The 22,039-nt window shown below is 35.8% G+C and overlaps 1 long non-coding RNA gene across 1 annotated transcript in view; it reads right to left on the bottom strand.

The window, feature by feature from the left end:
- Nucleotides 1-4,705: 4,705 nt before the first annotated feature.
- The window catches only part of LOC130541476 (uncharacterized), a 250,192-nt gene continuing 232,858 nt past the window's right edge, over nucleotides 4,706-22,039 (bottom strand). Inside the window, exon 6 of the long non-coding RNA XR_008955534.2 lies at nucleotides 4,706-6,130. This is a non-coding gene — a long non-coding RNA (uncharacterized LOC130541476). The remainder of the gene's footprint in view (nucleotides 6,131-22,039) is intronic.

Below are 22,039 nucleotides of genomic sequence, written 5' to 3'. Positions count from 1 at the left end.
TAAATGTCTTCTTTTGAGAAGCATCTGTTCATATCATTTGCCCACTTTTTGATGGGGTTGTTTTTTTTCTTGTAAATTTGTTTAAGTTCCTTGTAGATTTGTTTAAGTTCCTTGTAGATTCTGGATATTAACCCTTTGTCAGATGGATATATTGAAAATTTTTTCTCCCATTCTTTAGGTTGCCTGTTCACTCTGATGACAGTTTCTTCAGCTGTGCAGAAGTTCTTTAGTTTAATTAGATCCCATTTGTCAATTTTGGCTATTGTTGCCATTGCTTTTGGTGTTTTAGTCATGAAGTCTTTGCCCATGCCTATGTCCTGAATGGTATTGCCTAGGTTTTCTTCTAGGAATTTTATGATTTCAGGTCTTATGTTTAAGTCTTTAATCTATCTTGAGATAAGGTGTAAGGAAGGGGTCCACTTTCAGTTTTCTGCATATGGCTAGGCCAGTTTTCCAACACCATTTATAAAATAAGGAATCCTTCCCCCATTGCTTGTTTTTGTCAGGTTTGTCAAAGATCAGATGGTTGTAGATGTGTGGTGTTATTTCTGAGGCCTCTGTTCTGTTCTGTTGGTCTATATATCTGTTTTGGTACCAGTACCATGCTGTTTTGGTTACCGTAGCCTTATAGTATAGTTTGAAGTCAGGTAGCATGATGCCTCTAGCTTTGTTCTTTTTGCTTAGGATTGTCTTGGATATATGGGCACTTTTTTGTTTCCATATGAAATTTAAAGTAGTTTTTTCTAATTCTGTGAAGAAAGTCAATGGTAGCTTGATGGGGATAGCATTGAATCTAGAAATTACTTTGGGCAGTAAAACCATTTTCACGATCTTGATTCTTCCTATCCATGAGCACGGAATCTTTTTCCATTTGTTTGTGTCCTCTCTTATTTTCTGGAGCAATGGTTTGTAGTTCTCCCTGAAGAGGTCCTTCACCTCCCTTGTAAGTTGTATTCCTAGGCATTTTATTCTCTTTGTAGCAGTTGTGAATGGGAGTTCACTCATTATTTGGCTCTCTGTTTGTCTATTATTGGTGTTTAGGAATGCTTGTGATTTTTGCACATTGATTTTGTATCCTGACTCTTTGTTGAAGCTGCTTATAAGCTTAAGGAGAAAAACAAGCAGAAGACAAGAAATAGCTAAGATCAGAGCAGAACTGAAGGAGATAGAGACATAAAAAGCCTTCAAAAAAAATCAATGAATCCAGGAGCTGGTTTTTTGAAAATATTAACAAAATAGATAGATGCTAGCCAGACTAATAAAGAAGAAAAGAGAGAAGAATCAAATAGAAGCAATAAAAAATAATAAAGGGGATATCAGCACTGATCCCACAGAAATACAAACTACCATCAGAGAATACTATAAACACCCATATGCAAATAAACTAGCAGTTCTAGAAGAAATGGATAAATTCCTGCACACATACACCCTCCCAACACTAAACCAGGAAGAAGTCGAATCCCTGAATAGACCAATAACAAGTTCTGAAATTGAGGCAGTAATTAATAGCCTACTAACCGAAGAAACAGCCCAGGACCAGACAGATTCACAGCTGAATTCTACCAGAGGTACAAAGAGGAGCTGGTGCCATTCCTTCTGAAACTGTTCCAAACAATAGAAAAAGAGGGACTCCTCCCTAACTCATTTTATGAGGCCAGCATCATCCTGATACCAAGACCTGGCAGAGACACAACAACAAAAGAAAATTTCAGGCCAATTTCCCTGATGGACATCAATGTGAAATCCTTAATAAAATACTGGCAAACCAAATCCAGCAGCACATGAAAAAGCTTATCTACCATGGTCAAGTTGGCTTCATCCCTGGGATGCAAGGCTGGTTCAACATATGCAAATCAATAAACATAATCCATCAGATAAACAGAACCAGTGACAAAAACCACACGATTATCTCAATAGATGCAGAAAAGGCCTTTGAGAAAATTCAACAGCCCTTCATGTTAAAAACTCTCAATAAACTAGGTATTGATGAAACATATCTCAAAATAATAAGAGCTATTTATGACAAACCCATAACCAATATCATACTGAATGGTCAAAAGCTGGAAGCATTCCCTTTGAAAACCTGCACAAGACAAGGATGCCCTCTCTCACCACTCCTATTCACCATAGTATTGGAAATTCTGGCCAGGGCAATCAGGCAAGAGAAAGAAATAAAGGGTGTTCAAATAGGAAGACAGGAAGTCAAATTGTTTCTGTTTGCAGATGATATGATTGTATATTTAGAATATTTTTGTTTTATTCATTCTCTAAAATTGTCTAATTTTCCACTCACCAGGATCTAGATTTAATTAAAAGCCATAAGAGAAAACTATGTAAAATAAATCGATATAATATTCTCTAGCCATTTAAATAAAAATTTGAAATGGTAGTGTTGGATCTCATCTATATCTTTTTCAAAACAATTTTTAAAAACTAATTACCTTTTTAAACTAATGACAGATCCTCCAACTAAAGACCACTGAGAAGATACTTGTAACTCAAAAGACATAGGTTTATGTAGCCTGCTGCAGCAAATAATGACATACACATGAATGATCACGGAGTATTTCATAGGAGAAGCTAAGGAAAAGCTATTTTAGAATTTGACAGGCTGAAGTTAATCATAAGCTTGTTTTGGCAAGGATTTTCCAAGATACAGAAAATAGGCAAAGTGCTGGACTAGTCAGTGATCTCACCATTAGAGTACATGGGTTCATGTAGAAATGGAGGGAAGTTTTTCTGTTGTTCTTTGATTTCCTGGAGCATATGGGTCTGATAAAGCTGATATTAAAAAATCTAATTACAGAAAGTGTGGCATGTATATTATGGTTTTGTTTGATAGATTTATCTATTTTGTGAGTAATAAATCAGTCTATTTTGCAAGTCATGATTTCTGCTTAAGTTCTCATCCCCACCCTCAACCCACGTATGCATACCCTTGCTATCACCAGGTGCTTTATTTTGTTTCATTAGTTCCGCATCTGGTGGGCTTTCAGGCTAAGCTAAAGGACAAACCATCCCCTCCTGGGGATATGATCAATCCAAACTTGCAACACTGTTCACTCAGTGGTTAGTAATCTTGTATCATGTTGTAACAGTGTATTTTCACCTCTTCAAGTGGAATTACTCATGTTCTTTTTTCTTTAGTGATCTTTTTTCCGTCATCTGGTGTGACAGTGAATTCACATAACCTGGTCATTATCAATGAGTCTTGCAGTACTATGACTTCAGGAGAGGGGTATCTGCTAAAAATTCAGAACCTTTTTCCAGTAGGGGGAAAGAATATAGAGAATAAAGAACAAAAACTTGCAAATAAGCATATTGCAATTAGAGGCTTCTGGATCAAGGCAGTTTTCTGAGGTCCTTTGGCAGAAGGAGTCTACTTGGTGGGGTTATTGGCTTATCCCGAGTTGTCTATTCCTGTGGACCATCTGCTTCTGAAGAGTCACCAGAGAACCTCAGGGTATGTGGGTTTTGGTTTGGAAGTGTGCTAGTTGGCCTTGTTTTGTTTTACCATTTACTGTTGGAAAATGAACAGTGTTGTTGTGTCTGGGAAACAAGTATTCAAGAATCAATCCATCAGAGTTTTACTATTGTGTGATTTATTAACAATACCTGTTAACTCCAAACATGTCCAAGTATAGGCTTTCTCTGAGGATGTTTTCAAAATGCACAATCATTTAACATCATGTAGAAGCTGCTTAGCTGGCCAGTAAGGGGAGGTGCTCCTATCTTGCTGATAAGATGTAGTGGCTCCCTTTGATTTACTATGTTGTCATGAATTATCACAATAGAAGATGACCATATCTTCTATTAAGGTATTTCATAAAACTGATTCATAAGAATTTAGTCTATGACTCTGCTAGGCATAAAAATGTGTCACGGAGAGTGAGAACATTGACAGAATCTCTAGGTCATTTTATTCATCCTGCAAAGATTACCCTGAATTTCATCAACTGACAGACATGTTTAAGCCTGGAGAGAAAAATATTTTAATAAATATTTATTGCATCAGTCTTCCTGCCTAAAAATAAATATGTTTCCTTCAACCTGAAAAGTACACAATTGTTCAAAAATATTTAAATGAATTTGTTGAATGAGAAAGGAAGTGTTAAAGGTGAATTGGTCAGAATGCGGCATCAGAACTTTCTGTATATTCAATGCTCCTCTGAAGGCATTCTCTTGGTATTAAAAACAAAAACAAAAAAAACGCCAAGGCCTGAGAAGCAGGAATTTTGGGGAAAAAAATATATATGAAATGACTAGCATTCAAAAAAGAGGAAGCTCTACCACATCTTACAGTTGTAAAAATAAATACGTAAGAGTAACCCAAAGTGGATGTTATTAGACTTGGTAAATGTGTGATGAAGAATCTGTATGGTAGTCACACAGACACATACTGAAATATTGATTTTTGTTTTCTCTGATAAAAATATAGACCTGAGCTCTAAGTTTACTTCTTAGTAAGATGCAATTTATTCCTTCGCGATGACTTCTTTGGGCATTTTTGTGTATGTGTGGATATTTACATTTAAATAACCATGAATAATCATCATATGACATCTCTACAAGGTGTCTTGTTTTTGACTGTGTCAAAAATGACATAGTCTCAAAAATAAATTTAAGTATATTATCTAGTATGTATTTTAAATCAATATAATTACTAAGGTGATTATTATTAAATATATTTTAATTTGTAACCCTCTCTTAGACAAAATAAAATACTTTAACATTTAACAAATATAGCCGCTAATTAACTTTTATTCTTCAAGCCATTTATTATGGTAAATATTAGTTTGCCATACAAATTAGGATAAAGAAACGGACTTTAATTAAAGACATTGAATACAACATACATATAAACATGTTCTGAAATTAGCCATTCTTTTTTTTTTTTTTTTTTTTTTTTTGAGACAGAGTTTCACTCTTGCTGCCCAGGCTGGAGTGCAATGGCATGATCTCGGCTCACCGCAACCTCCACATCCCGGGTTCAAGCAATTCTCCTGCCTCAGCCTCCCAAGTAGCTGGGAATACAGGCGTGCGCCACCACGCCCAGCTAATTTTGTATTTTTAGTAGAGATGGGGTTTCTCCATGCTGGTCAGGCTGGTCTCGAACTCCCGAACTCACGTGATCCGCCCACCTCAGCCTCTCAAAGTGCTGGGATTACAGGCATGAGCCACCACGCCCAGCCTAGCCATTCTTAAAAATAGTGGATGTCACAAATTTTCCATCATATATGAAATACTAATTTATAATTATTCAGGATAGTGAGGGAGATTATGCTTTGGGTATCTCAGAAAAAAAATAAAATATGCATTACATAAACAAATGTATAACATATTTAACATATGTATAATGAATCTTGGAATGATTGAACATAGCAGGAAACACTGTAATTTCTGTATAGCTAAAAATCTCACTAGCAAAGACACAAAATAATTTTATTGTTTTCATAATAAAATGTATGAAATCAACTCTATGTAGTTTTAAGACTATGAACAATTTGAGAATTAGTTACAAATCTTATTAAAGAGTGACAGCAGCAAGATGGCAGAATAGAATCCCCCAGAATCACTCTCCAAGCAAATTACAAATGGAAAATATTTTCAAAGAAAAGAATATCACTAACCCTCTGAGTTCACCAGAACTCTAAGGAGAAGCAGAGAAATCCACTGGGCCCACAGAAACTGGAAAAATCACCACCAGTAAGAGAAACAATCATTTAGACTACATGACCCCCCAAACCCAGCTGCAACAGCACTAATCAGAGAGAACTTCCATAAACCCAGAGTCTCCTAGGTGAGACAAAGGAATTGGAAGTGGATCTTAGAGCTCACCCCCAGTCTGGGAATCTTCGTGGGAAGTCCACTCTGGGCCTGTCCCACAGGAATCACTGGGAGTGCCAGAAAAGCTGAATCACCTGGGGTGAATGGGGGACAAAGAGCAGGGCACCGATTGCAGCAACTGGTGTGTGGATCTTAGTGGCTTCTCTGCATTTCAATCAGCAGGGACATCACATTGAAGAGATAATGCTGCAGGGGGCACAATGAAAGCCGCCTTCAGAAAGGCCCCAATCCCTGGCTAGATTTTCCACAGAGCCCAAATGCATGCATGGAGCCTGCTCCTTGCCTGGAAACAATTAAAAGATCAGATCCGTGTTAAGTTCTATATGCTTATCAAAATATCACATGTACCTTGTAAATAGGTACAATTATTATGCCTGGATTTTTGAAAATTGAAACAAGAAACAGAAACAAAACTTATGAATTTTGTCTCAGTCCTTAGAGGACTAAATGCTTTTGTTAGCTATCAGGCACACAAGTGTGTTAACCGTAAGTATCTTAGTTTAGATGACAGTAGTCAAACCTTACAGAAAGCCCTTTTCTTATAATCATTCTGGTTTGGTTTTGTTTTGAGACAGAGTCTCTTGCTCTGTCGCTAGGCACGATCTCGGCTCACTGCAACCTCCGACTCCCCGGTTCAAGCGATTTTCCTGCCTCAGCCTCTCCAGTAGCTGGGATTACAGGCACACGCCACCACACCCAGCTAATTTTTGTATTTTTAGTAGAGATGGGGTTTCACCATGTTGGCCGGGATGGTCTCCATCTCCTGACCTCTTGATCCGCCCCCCTCGGCCTCCGAAAGTGCTAGGATTACAGGTGTGAGCCACCGCTCCCGACCTAATCATTCTTAATCTAATCATGCCAACCATGTTTTTTAAAGATTACTTTATTTTGTATTTTTCAGATAAATGTTGTTAACCAATACATATGTTTCTTTTGTTTTGCATGTAGCTGTAATATGGTAATAGGCCTCCAACAGTAAGACCAATACTTTTTATTCACTTGAAATTCTGTTTGCAAAAAGGCAGTAATGAAGTTCAATAATTTTTATTAATTCATCACAACTTCAGTTTATGTTTTATCTGTGTGTGTTTGTGTGAATATATAATTTTGTGCTTTTGTGACACTTCCTTAAATGCATACATGAAAGAAAATTTAATATGATCGAGATTTTATTAAAATAGTTTAGTTATATGTGGAAGTGATTGTTTAGGAAACAAGGCAGCTATCATAATTCATCACTACCTAATGCAAAGCACCATTAATAACAGTTGAATGGCTATAATTTTATATATGCAGATCATCACTATTATAACAGGTATATCATTTTTTTACTTGGTAGAAATCTTTTGAGATGAAGTTGTAAGCAAAAACAATATTTTAAAAGTCTGCACTGTGTAACCAAAGCTACAGACATAAATCTTTTGGGGAAGAAATACTTTATTTATGAGTGTAACACCTTATAATTTTTCATAAATTTCCCCAGGTACTTATTTTTTATATAATTTCACCAAATGACATAATTCCCTTTCTTATAAACATTCCTAGAAATACCATATATAAGACAAGCACTCTTACCACAAGATTTATTAAGGAAAATTCTTATTTAATCTAATCATGCCAACCATGTTTTTTAAAGATTACCTTATTTTGTATTTTTCAAATAAATGTTGTCAACCAATATATATGTTTGTTTTGTTTTGCATTTAGCTGTAATATGGTAATAGGCCTCCAATAGTAAGGCCAATACTTTTTATTCACATGAAATTCTGTGTGCAAAAAGGCAGTAATGAAGTTCAATAATTTTTATTTATTAAGGAAAATTCTTATTTTCCTTAATAAACTACATAAAGATGCAATTTTCCTGGTACCTTTGAGAAATACTTGCTTTGGTGATCCAGGTTGAGGTCTCCAGCATCCAAACTTCCTGAACTTTCTTCTTCACGAGTGCTTACATTTAGTGACAATATCATTATTGCTTCCCCACTGTCCCTGGAAAGTTCTCACAAAAGTTGTGTAAACCCTGTACACTAAACCACTTTATCCTCAGGATAATTTGAGTAAACTTATTTACTTGAATAAATCCATACTGTTACCAAAACCCCAATCAAGCAAACTTGCACTGCAGTAAAGTGGGTAGTTATATGATACATTCCAACAATGGAATACTATACAGATTGGATAGTCAACTGGAGCCAATTTTGTCCCCCCTTGAAAGTAGGAATGTCTACAGATATTTTGATTGTTCCAACTTGAGGGGGCTGGCATTTAATGAGTAGAGGCCAGGGAAGCTGCTAAACATCTTAACATACATAGGATGAACCTGACTAATAAAGAATTAACCAGTCCAAAAGGTGGAATAGTACCACGGTTGACAAATCTGCTATATAGCCGTGAAAGACACATAGTTTGATTGTGCTACTGCACTCAACATCCAGAGAGAATCTCACAGACATAATGTTGAATAAAGGAAGTCAGACTACATCAATATCTAACCCATGATTTAATTTATATGAGATATAGAAATTGCTAAAAATAAATCTCACGGACTCATTTGTGTTGGGTGTATACGGAAGAGTGGAACTGCTGGGTCATAGAATATGGGGATGCTCAGCTTTGAATATATTGCCAAAGGATTTTCTAAAGCTGTTGCATCAATTAATTTATACTCCCATCAGCAGTGTGTAAGATTTCCAGTTGCCTTGCATCCTGGATATCACTGTGTATTTTTAATTTTTTGTTTTGTTTCATTCTTAGCCATCTGGTAGGTTTGTAACAGTATTTTATTGCGGTTTAATTTTTATTGTCCTGATTTAGATCTAGAGCTAGATAGATCTGGATGTGGTATCATTGCTATGTATGTGTCACAGATATCTTCTCCCACTCAGGCTTGTCTTTTTTGGATTTTTTTGAGACAGTGTCTCTCTCTGTCGCCCAGGCTGGAGTACAGCAGAGTACACTGGAGTACAGTGATCTCTGCTCACTGCAACCTCTGCCAACCGGGTTCAAGTGATTCTCCTGCCTCAACCTCCCGAGCAGCTGGGATTACAGATGCCCGCCAGCGTGCCTGGCTAATTTTTGTGTTTTTTAGTAGAGACAAAGGGTTTTGCCATGTTGGCCAGGCTGGTCTTGAACTCCTGACCTCAGGTGATCTGCCTGCTTTGGCCACTCAAAGTACTGGGATTACAGGTGTGAGCCACCACACCCAGCCTCAGGCTTGTCTTTTAATTCTCTGAATGTTGTATTTTTTTCTAACTCTTGCATCCAGAGATAATAGTAGAGTCATATGCAGTCCTAAGAAATAATACAGAGACTTCCTGTATAAACTTTCTTCAGCTTCCCCCAATGATAACACTGTATAAAATCAGAGTATAATATTTAAAAAATTGACCTTGATACAATCCACCAATATTGTTTCGATTTCACAAGTTTTACACATACTCACTTTGTGTATATATTGAGTCTATGTAAGTTTATCTTTTAATAGATTCATGTGACCACCAACAGTTATATCACGAAAAGACCATGTGCTACATGTTTATAGCCAAAGCCACCTCCCGTTCTCAAATCTCCTAACCCCTGGCCACAATAATCTGTTTTTCATGTCTATAATTTTGTCATTTTTTTACAATGTTATATACATAGAATCACATATAACCTTTTGAGAAGGTCTTTTTCAAAATTCCCTTGACATCTCAACGTATAATTGTGTGTGTCAGCAATTTTATTTGATGCATTTGGGTGTTTGTTTACATTTCTTTTAATTGTGCTTCTTGAATTGCTTGTTATTCTATGGTGTGGATGTCCCACAAAACCTCTAGGAAGACCCAACCCTTTTGATACCTTGATTTCAAACTTCTGTAATCCAGAACTGAGAGACAATACATTTCCTTTCATTAAGCCACCAACTTTGTGGTACTTTGTTATGGCAGCCCTACCACACTAATAAATTTACTCTGACTTGTATCTGTTTTACACGATTTGAGAGAAGACTGTTACAATGACTATACATGAGTGAGAGAAGAATGTTAAAATCTCCTTGTTATTTTATCTCCTTGTTATTTTTTCTTTAACTTTTGTTAGGTTTTGCCATGTATATTTTAAACTACCATTGCATACACACAAATTTAGAATTGTAATGTCTTTCTGTTGAATTCATACATTTATCATAATGAAATATGCCTATGTATTTCTTATACTATTTCTCACCATAAACACTACTTTATCTGGTATCTGGTATCGTTACACAAGATTGGTTAATATTTTGCATAATATGGAATTCTCCATTGTCAGTTATTGTTTTCAGAACTTGAAAAATGTGATTCCTTTTCCTTCTTTCTTTCATTGCTTCTGCTAAAAAAAACAGCTGCCACTCTTTTTTTATTTCTTTCTCTCTGTTAAGGGAAATTTTTTTTTCCGGCTGCTATGAAGATTTTCTTTTTCTCTTTAGTTCAGCTATTTTATATGATGCATTTACATGTGATTTTCTTTGTATTTCTTCTAACTGGGGTCCATCATGCTTCTTGCATTGTATATTTGATGTCTATGCCTATCTTGGTAAATTTGCAGGAAATATTATGTCAAATATTGCTTCTGCCCTGGTCTTCTTACTCTGGAACTCAAATTACATTTTTAAAAAAGATCTGTTCATTGTATTCCCTATATTTTACATGCCTTTCTGAATTTCCCATCCTATTTCTATACGTGTTTCAACTATTCTGACTTTTTTCAGTTTGCTATTTCTCCTGCAATGTTTAATACATTAATAAGTCTAGCTTTTTAATTCTTATATTCAATTATTCTATTTCCTTTGTTTGAAAATGATAAGTTGACTTATAGATCCCAGTCCTCCAATAAGTCTACATCTTTTATTTTTTAACTTAATAATAATTATTAAAGTCCATTATTTATAAATAATTAGACTACCTAGATCACCTGTGGATCTATTTTGATAGTCTGTATTTTTAATTTTGGTTTCCATACATTTTATAGACATGTCTGGTCATTTTTAATTAATGACATACATGGTATATAATAATTGGGGAGTCCCTGATTTATAATCTTTCTCAAAAGAGGGCTAATCTTCGTGCACGCCTAGAGTATTTTGGCAGATCACCCTGATCTAGTCAAAGGAAGGTATGAAGCTTTCTTAAAGTTGGGCTTTCTTTGGTCAACTCTTACCTCTAAGGCATAAACCTTGCTCTTAGGTTATATCCTTTCTGCGATCTTAATTGAAAGCTGAGTGCTCATGGGGGCATCCAATTTGCTCATCTCTACACTTTTGCTTCATTTTCCCTATAACCAAGACTGTTGGAATATTTGTTCAATTCTTTAGATCTCAAATATGGCTTGCTATTTGTTTTCTGGTGTCTTTTCCTGAACATCACACAGGAAGTGTGTGGTGGAAGGAGGTGTGGAGGAAGTGACCAAAGGCCTTCACGCAGTCTCTCACTTACTTCCCTGCAGTTACTTTTCCCTAAAATTCAATTGTTCTTGGAGGGTCCAAACGCCACCTTCTGTTTCCTCAGCACAATGAGACTTTCGTGACCCCAGGCTTTCGACTTCTGCTCTGCCACCTCACCCATGGCATTGGCAAAGCCCTGAGGAAAATCTCAGAGATAGATAAATATAGGACTCACATAAATCTGCCTCCCTTGTTTCCAGAATTTGTAGCCCCGTAGTTCTGTCTGCCATGGTGGTTCCCTAATGCTTTAAAAGAGTGGACTCACGTACTAATCTTTTCTATTTTTTAGGGGAGGGTTAGTCTCACACAAGCTGCCTTGTTATAGAGGACATTGGAAACCACTGGATTATGTGAGTTTTTCATCTGTTGAATAAATGTGGTATTCCTGAATGCTGACAAATATCTGGTATACTTAATCTGTAGGATCACTATTTTCTCCTTTTCTATTCCCAAATTTGCTGTCACTTATTCACTGTTTACGACAGGTTTACGACACCTTACCTTTAGGCAACTAGAAAAGTTGCCAGATCCAATTTAACTTAAAAGTTTTTAAAAAAAATAATTGTGATGTTTCCAGAGTAACACAATGAATGCTCCTCCCCAATTCAGCAGCTTAGAATTTGATGGTAAACCGATTCCATATTTGGTATAACAATTCTTTATTATTATTATTTTGAGACGGAATCTCACTCTGTCGCCCAGGCTGGAGTGCAGTGGCGCGATCTCAGCTCACTGCAAGCTCCGCCTCCCGGGTTCAAGCGCTTCTCCAGCCTCCGCCTCCCGAGTAGCTGGGACTACAAGGCACGTGCTATGACAACTTCTAACACTTATAATAAGCATATTTTCCTTTAAAAATATCCAAACATGTTCTTAGAGAAACAATCTTTGAGCATTTGTATGGTCCTTTCATGATGCTACATTAAGCCTATGTTGAAAATATGTGAGTAAGTAACCCTCAGGAAGTCAGCAGAACATGTTAAGTGCTCGGAGCTGGGTTATTTAAAGTCCACTATCAAGGCCGGGCGCGGTGGCTCACGCCTGTAATCCCAGCACTTTGGGAGGCCGAAGCGGGAGGATCACAAGGTCAGGAGATCGAGACCATCCTGGCTAACACGGTGAAACCCCGTCTCTACTAAAAATACAAAAAATTAGCCGGGCGTGGTGGCGGGCGCCTGTTGTCCCAGCTACTCGGGAGGCTGAGGCAGGAGAATGGCGTGAACCCGGGAGGCGGAGCTTGCAGTGAGCCGAGATCGCGCCACTGCACTCCAGCCTGGGCAACAGAAGGAGACTCCATCTAAAAAAAAAAAAAAAAAAAAAAAAAAAAAAAAATCCGCTATCAAAAAGTACTTGAACTGTCTATAACTCAGCTAGCTCAAGACATAATCACACAGTGGAACTTTACATCCCATATGCTAAAGTAGCTCATTGAACAAAAAAGGTGTACTAATGTCTACTATGCAGAGAAATCCACTGCTAATTTTTTGACTCTCAGCCCAGTGTAATCTGCAGAGTCTGTCATGGTAAACATGAGTTTTCAAAAAATTATCCAGATAAATCAGCCCATGAGAGATTGTTTCCTACAATGAAGGCTTTCTTATCAAAGAAAATGTTTGCCATGAAAAATGGGGGGAGGTAGTGGTGTTGGGGTATAAAAACTTAGAAATAGATTATTCTACTTACAATTGCACCGGGTTTCATTCCTATTCATGCCTATGAAATAGGAATGCAAGTTTATGGGGATCTGCAAGATAGATCAGCACTTTAAATCACATCTGTTCAGTTTTACTGCAAGCTGATGTCTTATTAAAACCAAACAACAGCATACTTTAGAGCCAAAAATTATTACAAGACCGCCACACCAGGAAAAATATGAAACAAACAAAACAAGATATAGTGAATAGAGCTACTTATTAAGCATGAAAATGATCCTCATCTGGGATTATTTGGATGCAATGTTAGAGGCATTTTATTCCTCAGTTGTCATTCCTGCAATAAATACTAAATTATAGTTGTATTTTTCCTAGTAATACACAGAGATCCCATCCTAGAGCAAGAATTGGAGGAAGTATTATAGACCTGGATGATTTTTATAAAAGAGAGGAAAAATAGAGAAAAGATATAAGTAGAAGCATTGATTTATGAAGCAGTAAGTAAAAAATAATGACACGCGTTATATATGGAAGTTGGAAGTAATCTCAGAGCAACTATTTTAAAGAAACTGTATTTTGTTTTGTTTTTTTTTTCAAGCATGGAGGCAGGATAATAAGCTCAATACAGACTTAGCTCAAATTATAACAGATTTCAATAAATTGCTTGTATAGGGCCAAAAAAAAGGAAGCATCTATTTCATAATGTCAAGAAATACAAACCCCAAATCTTGAAAATGAACAGTTTTATTTATTGGTGAAGGCACTTTATGCAGCTAACTTATGGAGGAGATTAATCTACTACTATAATTTTTATGATTTTAATAAAGTAGAATTTACTTTTGTGAAACATCCTATTATTAATCATTGGAAGGTGTTACATTATTTTAATTAAAATAAATGACCTGATAATGCATGAATATATGAAATCATGAATAGTTAATCGTTCAAAATGCAATGATATTGTGAAGTACCTGTCTCAAAATCTGTGGTCAAATGCATGTACATAAATATAATTGCCTTGAAAATTTTGGATATTTCTCTCTTGGTAATTTAACGAATAATCATCAATTTTATTTGGAACTATAGACTTCATTAGCTTTATTCCTATTGATAACTTTAAAGTTTGGTCTGAATTCAGAATTAATGGACAACTTGCTAGGAGACTAACTTAACAGAACTTCATATCTGGAATAACTACAGAAATGTGCAAGGTTGTGAGGTTAAACCTGATGGAACTAACTTAATATTCTTCAACTGACAAAGAATAAGAGAAACTCAATGGGAAACATTTTTTTAAAAGTGAGACATCTCATGATGCCAACACTGAAGTTCAGTAGAGGGAGGCCTACTAGGTTTTCACTTATTAATCAATGCATCCATTCATTATGGGGCAGTCATCTACAAATATTTATTTACTATCCACTGTATTATAAACTAGGTTTCTTATACCTCACTCCGGCCTGCCTTGATCACTTGATCATCAACATGTTTCTTTTATTTTGCCTATATTAACTTCTATTAAAGTTTTCAAATTTTAAAACAGTGATATCCTCTATTTGAGGATCCCAGTCCCAAAATAGACATGCTTTCATCTAAAAAATGTTTCTCTACCTAATATGAAAACACCAAATAATATGTTTTTCTTAGCCTTCTTGGGGTGCTAAAACAAAATACCAAGACTTGATGTCTTAAGCAATAGATACTTGTCTTTCACAGTTCTGGCAAATCCAAGATCAAGATGATGGCAGATTTATTTCCAGATGAGGGTCTAATTCCCAGCTTGTAACTACCTTCTAGCTGTGCGTTCACATGGCCCTTCCAAGGAGCTCTCTGTCTCCTTCTTCTTATAAGGGTAATAATCTCATCATAAAGCTCTCTGTCTCAAGATCTAAACCTAATCACCTCCCAAAGGCCCCACCTCCAAACACCATCACATTGGGGGTTAGGGCTTCCACATAAGAATTTGGGGGAGCCACCATCATTCAGTACATAGTAATCTTTATTAAGATTTTATTAAGTTCTTAATATGTCTCCCATTTTTCTTAATTTCCATGAGTTTGTGTTTCTGAAAACATTATCAAATGCCTACTGTGTCCTAGGAACTGTGATAAATACAAGACATGGAGCTTGAACCTTTCAAGATCATGAAGAATTTACAATTTTGTGGCAGATAAATTGTTACAAATTACCACAGTACTGGTTATAGCACTGAAATATAAATATTTTTTAAATTATATAAGAACACAAAAGACAAACTAATTAATTATGACTGGAGTACCCAGAACAAGGAAAGGTTTACAAGAAGAGTTAAGAATTAACCTAAGTCATAATCCATGCCCAGTGGAGGCAAGTGGAAAACATTTAGCAGGCAATATGGGCAAAGATCACTTTTATGCAAACAGTTCATGTCATTTGGAAATGATCTACTTAGAAATGATGAATAGTCTTGTAAAGCTATATCCAAAAGTGTGTGATGTTTACTCACCCACATCCTTTTTGGTACTTACAGAAGGTAAGAATGGAAAGGGATGTTTAGATCCAACTATAAAGTGTCATAAATGGTACAACAAAGAGCTCAGGATCAGACTATAAAGTGTCATAAATGGTCCACCAAAGAGCTCAGGCTGTGTCTGGTAGACAACGGGAAACCAACCAAATTTTTTAGGTGGTAAATAAGTTAGGTTAACAAATTATTAGAATATTAAAATAATGGCTAATATGTATGCTTTTGATATGCCTTCTCTGTACACTTCTATAAACTTTACATGCAATAACATTTATTTCATGCTCACCACAACTTTATAAAGTAAAAACTGGTATTTTCTTCAATTTGTAGATGAAGAAATTAAGGACTAGAATCATTGGTGTAAGATCACACTGGGGAAAAGTGACAGAACCAAATTTCAAACTCCAGTCTTTCTGCTTCTAGAGATTGAACTACTAACATCTGCATTATATAAAATTAAGTCTCTCAAGGTAGTTTGTGAAACGTAACATACAAATAAGTGATTAAAATTTTTGGTGATACCCTCTTGTTCCTCTTTCTTCAACACCCTAGATTTGAGATATTCTTGTTTTAGAGTGTGGGGGTCAGAGTTGTGGGGGACAATAGACATCTATTGAACCTCTCTAAACATTTTTCTTGAACACAAATAACTAGAAGCAATAAGGGAAAGCTAAATAATATCTCCCATAAAAAATCTATTACTACACACCACTGGATTTTAATGCTTGCTCTAAAAAATTATTGATATGCTCAATATCTTCCTTTTAATTTACCAAGCAGCTTCCAGAGAATTTAGGTGAGGTAGATAATAAAAGAGATAATAAGTGGCACATGAAAGGTGATGAAGTTTAAATTTAAGAACATATTTTGAAAACCCTGCTAATAAATGTTGACTATTTCCAGGCTCTTTATTCATCTTGTAGTACAGCAACAAGATGGCAGCATTACCAGCAATTCAAAATAGATACAAATTTAAAATGATGTTATTTGATATATAGCCATGAAGAAGGATCTTTGTTCCATTTTATTATCTGTTTCCTATGTTTAATAACCTTAAATATTGCCTTGATTCTATCCACTCTGTTCTTGATGTATAATTTCCAAACTCAAAGCTAGATTGAGGCATACGATTCTCACTCTTACATACGTTTTTCTTTCTGAAAAAATGTTTTTTATTGTGAAAACATATTTTTCCTGATCCTTGTTTAAAACTGTGACACAAATTAACCAATCTACTTCCACACCATCTGCGGCCCCCTAAAAAGAAGCATAACTTTTCATCAAAGATTAGCACATTACTCATCCAACTAGATTACAGAAATGATAAAAACCCATGTCAACAGGCTCTTAGGGTGTTCAGTGGTTAAGTTAGAGAAGTTGTAAAATAATACAATTATTGGATGATGATATGATATTATCTTATAAATATGTATCCAACTAATAACCTTATAAATTGATAATTCAAGAATTTATACTAATGTATCATTTCTATATCAAATAAATATTTTAATAGGCATCAATGTTTTATATAAAATTCTAATCTGAGAACTTAATATAAACCTGAAATTGTAATGTCATTGAATATTAGAAGTTCCAGTTGTACACAATTGCTCTCCTTTCTATTACGATCATTCTTTTTTTTTTTCTTATCATTCTCAGTTCTCACATACAGGCTATATAAATTAGAGTTGCCAAGGAACAAATATCACTAAAGCTAACCAATACATAAATAAGAAAATAAATTAAATTAATGCAATAAAAGGAACAAAATAGAAATAAAAGGAAATACTTGTGGAAACCCAGCTTTGGTATTACACTGAAACAGCTACCATCCAATCCACACTTTAATTTGCTATATTCTCTTTAATCCCTTTTAGTATAATGGCATAATTCAAGTTAAACAGTAAATTAAAACTATGTAACAAAAGCAAAGCCAAGGTATTTAAGGTTGAAGATCAAAACTAAGAAATGCACAATAGAATATACGAATATTTCTTATAACTAAGTGATCAGGGGAAGAGAAAATACTTGGGATTTGACTTAATTTTCAAGATTGAACAGGCTATATGTGGAGCAAATAATTCAATCACAAAGGAAAGAGCCATCAGCTTGTACCTAGTTTGCATAAAAGCCATATCATTGCATATTACAATGTTCCACAATATTCTGACTATTTTATAAACAACTACAGTTCTTTATATGGAACCTTGAATTCCAGTCCACTGCAAATTAAAATACTATCATTATTGAGTTGATTTTTTCCAAAGACATCAAAAATATTTATCACCTCCCTACGACTTTGATATCAAAATAAGGAGACTTTTCCACTTTAAGCCACTTTACATAGATAATTTCTTTGAGTTCAAATCAATGTAAAAATTGTCTGGTTAACCAGCATCACACATTAATAATTTAAGAGGTAGAGTTTTTGAGTTTGGCTTAATGTGTATTTTATATTAGAATAGCGTTAGCACATAATTTAGAACTGGTATTAGCTTTTTATAATTAGGTGGCACTGCCTTATTTGATTAACTTTAAAGTATTGCAAAATCTAATTAACGGAAGGTATCTAAAACAAAGATTCATTGAAATCTGAAAGCATGCTTTAAGTAGAATTGCTCTATAGTAATATAAACTCATTTATGTATAAAAATGTATATGCTTTAATATACATAAATATATACTTTCTAAAGCCAAAGAAAAAGTAGTGTAGGGGGACACATGAAATTCTTCATAATGGTTCCTTCTACAAAGAACGGGTATGTTTGTATATGCAACTGTGAGTGGAGAAAGCTTCTACTTTTTTATTCTACTTTCTCTATTTTCATTTTTATATAAAAACTTAATATTTTTATGTATTACATATGTAATATTTTCATAGAAGAACTTAGAGTGAAGAATCTATGGTAATCTCTCACAGGTCAGACTGGAAAGGCAGTGAAACCAACTTTCAGTCAACTCTTCCAGTGTGTAAGTTTACTGAGGGCAGGGAATTTTTTTATTTCTATGCATTCTCTCCTTGATGCCAGTGGAGTAATTTATACAAAATAGGTTTTTGATAACTGAACATATTTGAACACATAAGTGAAGAAATAAATACAAGTCAGCAACAGATAATGACCAGAAAATCTGACCTTGCAATTATCACAGAACAGTTACTGTGAAATGCAAAAACAAGGGCCTGTGACTGGAGAAGAGCACAGGCATTATTACTCAGCAGCAGAGTCCCAGTGCGCAGGGTGTTGGAATTGAACTAGAAATAAAGTCTTGAAGAAACCAGGAGAGGAACTCCGTCCTAGAAGCAAGAAGACACATTCTGTTCCTACAAGTCTTAAATGGGTCTAGCAATTGAAACTTCATCATAATAAACAAGGTTGAAAAACTATGCCCATTAAATAGATGGCATCAAGGTTGATGCAGTGCTGAGTTTAGGGAGAAGAACGAAATTCCTCTTTGTCTTTCTGCTCCCAGAAAATGACCTGGTCACAGGGCCTTTGTTCAATATGAAGCCAGCCACCATAAATTAAGCCATTGCAGGATATACAGCAGAATTAGAAAGCCAGAAAAGAGACCTGTCTCCCCACCCAGCCCAACTCCCTCAATCTATAAGATATATGTGAAACCAGCAGTACAATAGTAGAGGTGACGAAAACGGATTCTAGAGGGGAGATTTTCACTTGTCATGTCTTCCAACCTGCTAGAATAATAGAGAAAAATGTTAAATGTTTTGGACATGTCCCAAATGTTTTCAGTATTTTCCCACTCCTACTGCTATTTCTGTAATTCAGGGCTAATCATTCCTTGACAATACTATTTCAGTCTTGTGCTAACTGGCCTCCCTGAGGCCAGTCTGTCCCTCCTCCAATCCAAACACTATACCGCTCCTACACTCACATTTCAAAAACCTCAAACATCATTACCTGTTTGAATTTCTCAATAACTCCCTGTTACACACCAGAAGTTTAATTTTTTTTTCTTCGAGATGGAGTTTTGCTCTTGTCGCCCAGGCTGGAGTGCAGTGGTGCGACCTCAGCTCACTGAAACCTCCACCTCTTGGGTTCAAGTGATTCTCCTGCCTCAGCCTCCCGAGTAGCTGGGATTACAGGCACCTGCCACCATGCCTGGCTGATTTTTGTATTTTTAGTAGAGATGGTGTTTCATCATGTTGGCCAGGCTGGTCTCGAACTCCTGACCTCAGGTGATCCGCCTGCCTCGGCCTCCCAAAGTGCTGGGATTACAGGCATGAGCCACCACTGCACCTGGCCCAGAAGTTCAATTTCTTAAGGTGTCATAGTAGGTCTGAGTGGATTAAAATGCTGTAGCTATAATTTAGTTATACACAGTGAAGTACAATAAAATCTGTAGATATTAAGTTTTTAAACACTGAGGCAGAAATAGGAAATAATGTGATTAATTCTAAGGAAAAAAGTTCTCCTAATGAAAGACTTGAAAAGAAAGATGACTATGATTGGAATAGAGATTGGAAAAAAATTGCTTAAGCAAAGATTAAGGCTGACTGAAGCAGTGAGTTGAAAATATGTTCATTTTAAGGAAACAGCAGACAATATAGTTAATTCGGATACAGACTGATGGAGTATTTCATGTTTTGATTGAAAAAAATGGATATAACTCATGAAAGAATAGGAAGTTTCAATGAGCTTTTGAGATCAGGCAAATGATGTAATCAGCATTCTACAGCTCAAGTATAATCATGCATCACTTAATGATGAGGATATACTTTGAGAAACGTGTCCTCAGACAATTTTGTCATTGTGCAAACCACATAGAGTGTACTTACACAAACCTAGATGGTGTAGCCTACTACACACCTAGTATATGGTATAGCCTATTACTCCTAGGCTACAAATCTGTACAGCAGGTTACTCTACTAAATACTGTAAACAATTGGAACACAATAGTAAGTATTTATGTATCTAAACTTACCTAAACATGGAAAATGTACAGTAAAAATATGGTAGAAAAGATTAAAAATGGTACACCTGGACAGGGCACTTACCATGAATGCGGTTTGCAGGACAGGAAGTTGCCCTGGGTGTGCAAGTGAGTGAGTGGTGAGTGAATGTGAAGGCCTAGGACATGACTGTACAACACTGTAGACTCTGCAAACACTGTACACTCAGGCCACGCTACATTTATTTTAAAAATTCTTCTTTCTTCAATAATAAATTAACTGTGGCTTACTGTAACTCTTTTGCTTTATAAACATTTTAATGTTTTAAACTTTTTGACTCTTTTGAAGAAACACTTAGCTTAAAACACAAACACATTGTACACCTGTACAAAAATATTTTCTTTATATCCTTATTTTATAAGCTTCTGCATATTTTTTTATTTTTTAAGCTTCTTTATTAAAAACTAAGATGTAAGCCTGGTACAGTGGCTCATGCCTGTAATCTCAGCACTTTGGGAGGCCGAGGTGGGCAGATCACCTGAGGTCAAGGGTTCAAGACCAGCCTGGCCAACATGGTGAAACCCCATATCTACTAAAAATACAAAACTTAGCTGGGCATGGTGGCATGCACTTGTAACGCCAGCTACTTGAGCAACTGAGGCCAGAGAATCGCTTGAACCTGGGAGGAGGAGGTTGCAATGAGCCAAGACTGCGCCACTACACTCCAGCCTGGGCAACAGAGCAAGACTCCAAGACTCCGTCTAAAAAAAAAAAACGAAGACACAAACACACACATTAGCCTAGGCCTACACAGGGTAAGGATCATCAGTATCACTGTCTTCCACCTCCACATCCTGTCCCACTTGTAAGTCTTCAGGGCACCAACACGCATGGAGCTATCATTTCCTGTAATAACAATGCCTTCTTCTGGAATACCTACTGAAGGACTTGCTATTTAACAGGCTGTTTACAGTTACCTGAGGCTATTTTAGAGTTAACTTTTTTCTAAGTAGAAAGAGAACACTCTAAGATAATGGTAAAAAGTTTTGTATAATAAATACATAACCATTTATTAGAATTATCAAGTGTTTTGTACTGTACATAATTGTATTGCCATACTTTTATATGACTGGCAATGCAATAGGTGTGTTTACACCAGCATCACTATAGAAATGTGATTAATGTCTTGTGCTACAATATTACAATGGCTATGACAGCATTAGCAATAGCAATTTTTCAACTCCATTCATTATTACCTTATATTACCACTGTTGTATATGCAATCCATCCTTGACCAAAATACCATTATGACCGGTGCATGGTCGTATTCAATTAAGTTTCAATTGTATCTTGAGTTGGCCAGAAGTGGATTCAGTTTACTCCAATCTAACTAGACAGACTTACATGGATACAATAAAGTGAACTTCTGGTTTAAAAAATAATAAACATCCCTATTACTAAGAGGCATTAGATGGGGGTGAAGTAAATAATAGGATTATGGTCTTTGCTCCTACATGTAATAAAGGTACATGTTCCTAGTTCAAGCACTTTCCTTCAGGATGGACGTGACTCATGGAAGAAATGACATTAGTGAGTGATGGATTGTAATTTTGCCATCAGGGAAACTTCATCTTTAGATTCCAGTACAAAAGGTTCAAATTGAG

Source organism: Pan paniscus, chromosome 3 (genome assembly GCF_029289425.2).
Source record: "Pan paniscus chromosome 3, NHGRI_mPanPan1-v2.0_pri, whole genome shotgun sequence".
Lineage (NCBI taxonomy): Eukaryota > Metazoa > Chordata > Mammalia > Primates > Hominidae > Pan > Pan paniscus.
This window is presented reverse-complemented; position numbering and strand designations above follow the sequence as displayed.